Below are 6,000 nucleotides of genomic sequence, written 5' to 3'. Positions count from 1 at the left end.
CCATTTTTTGCGGTTTTTATATGATTCATTTTGTAATTTTTTCAAAAGTGATTTTTTTTTGAAGAAATATTCCCGATGGACAATAGAACTGTAAAGCAAGGTAAGGTGATGACTTTAGTTTCAAAATCTTCCTTTTCCAAGGGAATATCTTAGTAGGTTCCAAAATCTCATTATTAGTGACGTGCATGAGGACTTATTCTTTTGTGATTGTCACATGCAAAAGAACAAAAGCTTGCCATGTCTCCTACTATAAACGAAAAAGCTTGATCTCATCACTTACTCCTATATATTTTCTTTTTCCACTCTTTTACCTTTTGTAAAAGATTTTGATTGGACCATGCATGGCTGGCCCATTCTAGGTAGAACTTCATCTCAGTTGCATGCATGTGTCTATTTGGACTCTCCGCATGCATCCTGTTAGAATCGACGCTAGCAGAGAATTGTTTTGCCCCGCTTGCGCAGTGGGAGAAGCATATGAGTGTCCATGGACCTCATGTTATGCTGATACTGTACTTCATTTTCACATTCTTCCATACTATACTGCGATATGAGAATTTATTACTGGAAAATGCGCTTTGAGTACCAGTTGGAAACTCTCATTAGTACCACGTGACTAACCGGTATTAAAGGCAAGACGTCCAAAAAAAATTTTAAAAAAATATTTCAAACTTGAAAAGAGGCATTCACCAATAATATAATGTATATATGGTTCTCCTTGCTCCCCTGCCTCCACCATCACATCATCCCCCGCATAGATATACTCCGCTTGTAATACACCCCTAAAGGCTAGAACCCCTCGGTGTGGAGGCCACAGTGGATGCCCCCACATGGTTGAACATTTGCAGTAGTGATCATAGCTGTTTCTGAGGTTGCAGAAACAGCTATATGATAACCAAAACGAATTTTGATTTTGGTCCAGATAAACAAGTTCAATTGCAAAGGGGCTAAGAAACTAAGCTCCACTTTTTTTTTGGCTAAGGAACTAAAAAAACCCTACCATTTATGTTTGTGATAATTGCACTACTACAGAACAGGGCTTTGATCCTACACATTTATCCCGGCTGTGTTTGAAACCGGGACAAATAAAGTCTTTAGTCCCGGTTCTAAAGTCTAGAGGCAGTGAGAGATAAAAAAAAAAGATCTTTTATCCCGGTTGATGACTACACCCGGGACTAAAAAGTAATTTTTAATCCCGAGTGGAGTCACCAGCCGGGACCAAATGTTTTAGTCCCGGTTGGTGACTCCACCCGGGACTAAAGAGGACCATTTATCCCGGGTGAAGTCTCCACCCGAGACAAAAGCTGCATCCGACATTTATTTATCTCCACCGCTCACCTCCTCTCTCTCATCTGTCTCTTTCTCTTCTCCCTCCAGATCTCTCCGCCTGCTTCCTCTCCCTCCCTCTCCCTCCCTCCCTTAGCACGGGTGCCGCCGCCAGCGGGGCCAGCGAGCCGCCGTGCGGGTGGGTGCTCGGCGAGCCATAGGAGACCCGGCGCAGGCGGGGCCAGCGGCGCAGGCGGGTGCCCGGCGAGCCGCAAGAGGTGCGGCCAGCTAGCTGCAGGAGGCCCGGCGAGCCGCAGGAGGCGCAGCCCCGGCGTGGCCGGCTCCGGCGGGAGGCGCACCCCGGATCTGGCCGGCTCCGGTGGGAGGCGCGCCCCGGATCTGGCCGGCTCTGGCGGGAGGCGTGGCCGGCTAGCCCCGGCAGCGCGGTCAGTCCCGGCGGTGCACTCGGCGCAGCCGGCGGCAGCCTTGCCAGGCTTATTTTTTTTTCTTTTCAAATATGTATATATGATTGGGATTGATTTGTGAATGGATCTTTTGTGGTTGTGAATAATTTATTTGTGATTGTATTTGATTTTGTGATTGCTATTTTGGAGAAATTTATGGAAATGGAAAGATGCGTGCGTAGACAAGCCGAGCGGCTCTACGTGTGCAGACGAGCGACTTTTTTTTTGTTTCCGAAAAATCACATTTGTCTCGGGTGTATACGTACGGGGACAAAAAGTTTTGGCACATTTGTTCCGGCTACTAAATCCCGGTTGTAAAACCGGGATAAAAGGCAGTTGCTAACCGGGACTAATGTGGTGTTCTTGTTGTCAGTCGAAACCCATCGGCGAGCAGCGACAGGCAACACGAAGAGCCGGGAGGTTGCCGGGGCGCTGGCAGGCACTGCTCCCTCGTCGACGGCCCGCAATTCCAGCATGCGCCGCGGCTTGTGAAGAGGCAGGGCATGCCACCTGACCTATACCCGATCAGGAAGGTGCGAACGTGCTTGCAACGATTAGCCTGCATACACAAACACGTGGAAACGTAAGTCCGAGCCGTGGTCGGCTCCCCGGGACGACTCTTGCATCGGCTTTAGGGAGCCGATCGAGTCCCGGTGTCAGATTGGATCTGCATCTATCCGGATATTGATAAATAAAGCAAATAACTGTAAAGCTGCTTCAATTAAAGAATCGAAGAGACTGTGAAGAAATTCAATACACCGGTTGAACCGATGTTAAGGAAAAGACACACGCCGGTGTAATTGTCCAGAAGCTGGAAACTGAAGATACACTCACCGGATTAACCGACGTTGAAGAAAATACATACGTCGGTGCATTGCCAAACGAAGATCGAAGAAAATACATACACCGGTTGAACCGACGATGCATCGGTCAATTGCATCGGTTCAGTTGTCCAGAGAGGTGGTTTTTGGAGGAACGTGAAGAAGTTACAATCACCGGTTAAACCGACGCTAATTTTACATACACCGGTTGATTGCATCGGTTAAACCGACGATACACCGGTTATTTGCTAACGGCTAGTTTTTCAAGTAGCAGTTTACATACACCGGTTGAACCGATGATGGCTTTTGGGGTACGTCGGATTAACCGGCGTTACACAGTTTTCTGGCAGCTTTTCTCCAACGGCTACATTTACTTGGGCTGCCTATATATACCCCCAAGGCCAGGTCATTTGAAGGTGCTGGAGTTCAAGGAAGTATACAAGAGCTAAAGATCATCTCCAACCACCATAGAGTTTCATTGTACATCATATAGGCTTAACCACACTTGTGAGAGTGCTTAGTGCTTGTTTAGGCTTAGTTCTTGAGAGAACTAGCTTGAGAGAAAGCCTTGCTGCGGCAAGCACCTTGTGTACTCGTCGTGTGACCCTCCGACTTGGTGTGGAGTGGCAACGACACATTGTGCGGGGAAGGAGGCCCCTACTTGGTGTTAAAGCTCCAAGATAGTGAAGACGGTGCCGTGGTGACGCTTCGAGATAGACGGTGGCGGTGACCTCGTCTTTGTGACTTGGCGTCACTTAGCCTTTGCTTGTCGGGAGCCTTGGAGGCGTGGCAAGACGGTGATCAAGCGAAGAGACTCGGCATCACACTTGTTCTTTGTGAGCAAGTGGCTGTGGACGTAGGGAGGGACTTTGGTGTCCTAACCGAACCACGTTAAATCATGTGTCTTGGTGTCTTCACGGGAGTTTGCATATCCTCTCCCTTACCGCTTTACTTACCACATTATGTTTCCGCATTTACTCTTTCTTGCTTACCTTTACTTTCCTAGTTAGTTTGATTAGGATTGGCTATAGGTTGCAAGTCTTTTGGGGTTAGTAGAGGGTAGCATAGATAAACCTTAGTCATAACTAGCATGTGTAGGACGTGTTAGGTTTATCTTATGCAATTAGATTGAGCCCTATGATAGAAAAGCGATTAGCGACCCTATTCACCCCCTCCCCCTCTAGGGTCGGACACCCCGGTGATCCTTACAGCACTGCCTCTACCCACTTTGTGAAATAATCTGTAGCAGCTAAGACCCATTGGTGACCCTTGCTAGACGACGGGTTGATCTGACCAATCATGTCCATGGCCCAACCTCTGAATGGCCTCGGTTTGATGATAGGATTCATTACTGATGCTGGCACTATCTGAATTTTGCCAAACCTTTGACATGCCTGACATCCTTTGTAATATTTGAAGCAATCTTCAAGCATAGTGGGCCAGTAATAACCCGATCGCCTAATCAGCCACTTCATCTTATGAGCCGATTGATGAGTACCTCAGGCTCTTTCATGAACCTCATGCAAGAGCCGATTTGACTCTAAAGGTCCCAGACATTTAAGCAGTAGTCCTTCCAAGGTCATGTAAAACATGTCATCCCCTATCAGAACATACTTCATGGCCTTGAGTCTTATCCTTCTGGGTGCTCCCCGAGCCGAATCCTTCAAGTAATTGAAGATATCGGCTCTCCAGTCTCCGGGTTCTAAAAACTGAACCTCTACATCGACCCCGTCGGCCGTTTCCCTATACCCAGAAGCCATATGTGCCAAATCATTGGCTTCATTGTTCAGAGTCCTGCGTATCCAGTGGAAATTGATGTACCTGAATCGTGACATCAACTCACGGCATTGCATCCATATCGGAAAAAGAGCCTCGCTCTCACATCTATATTCTTCTGTGAGCTGAGAAATCACCAGCTTTGAATCTCCAAATATTTCCACTGTTTCTGCACCAGCTTCGAGGAGTAGTTCCATCCCTTTGTGAACGGCTTCATATTCCACCAAATTATTGGTGCATGGGGCAGTCATCCTGATGGAGAAGGAGTAAGTCGCCCCTCGAGGCGACACCAACAGAATTCCCACACTGCACCATCATCACAAGCCGATCCGTCAAAAAACATAGCCCAAGCACGAATAAATAGTGCAGCAATATCAGTGCTGATCCTGTCTGCAACAAGATCCGCCAGTGCCTGTCCTTTGACTGCTTTCGCAGGCTGATATCGGATATCGAACTCTGACAATGCGAACATCCATTTTCCAAGCCGGCCTTTTAGGACAGGAGCCGAGAGCATGTGCTTTATGACATCCGATTTGCATATGACAATTGTTTTCGCCGAGAGCAAAATATGACGAAGCTTTGTACATGTAAAGAATAAGCAAAGGCAAAGCTTCTCAATTTCAGGATACCTGGTCTCGGCATCTAACATGCACCTGCTGAGGTAGAAAACCACCCTCTCCTGGCCGTCGTGCTTCTAGACTAACACCGAAGCAATGGAAGTGTCACCCACGGATAGGTACACGTAGAACGGTGTATCTTGCTGAGGAGGAACCAACACTGGAGGTTTTGACAAATATTCTTTGATTTCATCGAAAACTTGCTGCTGTTCTGCCCCCCAGCGAAACTCATCATCGGATTTGATCTTCACTAAACCCATGAACAGTTCGATGCGCCCAGACAGATTAGAAATAAATCGTCTGACAAAATTAATTTTACCAATGAGCTTCTGCAACTCTTTCTTCGTGGTAGGCGGCTTCATCGTTTTTACAACTTCTTGACTCTTCAAGCCAATCTCGATTCCCCGTTCGTGCACCAGGAATCCCAAAAATTGACCGGCCGATACTCCAAAGGCACATTTCTTTGGGTTCATTTTAAGCCCAAACCTTCGAGTCCGCTCCAAGACTTGACGCAGATCTTCTAGATGCCCCCCAGCCGATTTGGATTTGACCACGACATCATCAATATAAATCTCTACCAGTTTGCCGATGAGATCATGAAAAATGTAATTCATGGCACGTTGGTACGTTGCACCGGCATTTTTCAGTCCAAAGGTCATAACTAAATATTTGAACAAGCCGACTGTGCCTGGTACTCTGAACGCGGTCTTGTTCACGTCCTCTGGGGCCATGAAGATCTGGTTATAGCCGGCATTACCGTCCATAAAACTCATCATTTTGTGGCCGGCAACTGCGTTGATCAATGTCTCTGCAACAGGCATCGGGTACTCGTCCTTCGGCGTCGCTCTGTTGAGATCTCTAAAATCGACACAGACACGCCATCGGCCATCCATCTTTTGTACCGGTACCACGCTAGAGATCCATTCTGCATACCGGCACGGCCTGATGAACCCAACATCTAACATCTTCTCCACCTCTTTCTTTACTTCTTCTAGGACTTCAGCCTTTATCTGACGTGCTCGTTGCTGCAACGGCCGAAACCCTTTCTTGAGCGGGAGT

This window comes from Panicum virgatum, chromosome 4N, assembly GCF_016808335.1.
Source record: "Panicum virgatum strain AP13 chromosome 4N, P.virgatum_v5, whole genome shotgun sequence".
NCBI lineage: Eukaryota > Viridiplantae > Streptophyta > Magnoliopsida > Poales > Poaceae > Panicum > Panicum virgatum.
The sequence above is the reverse complement of the archived record's forward strand: the minus strand, read 5'-3'. Positions refer to the sequence as shown.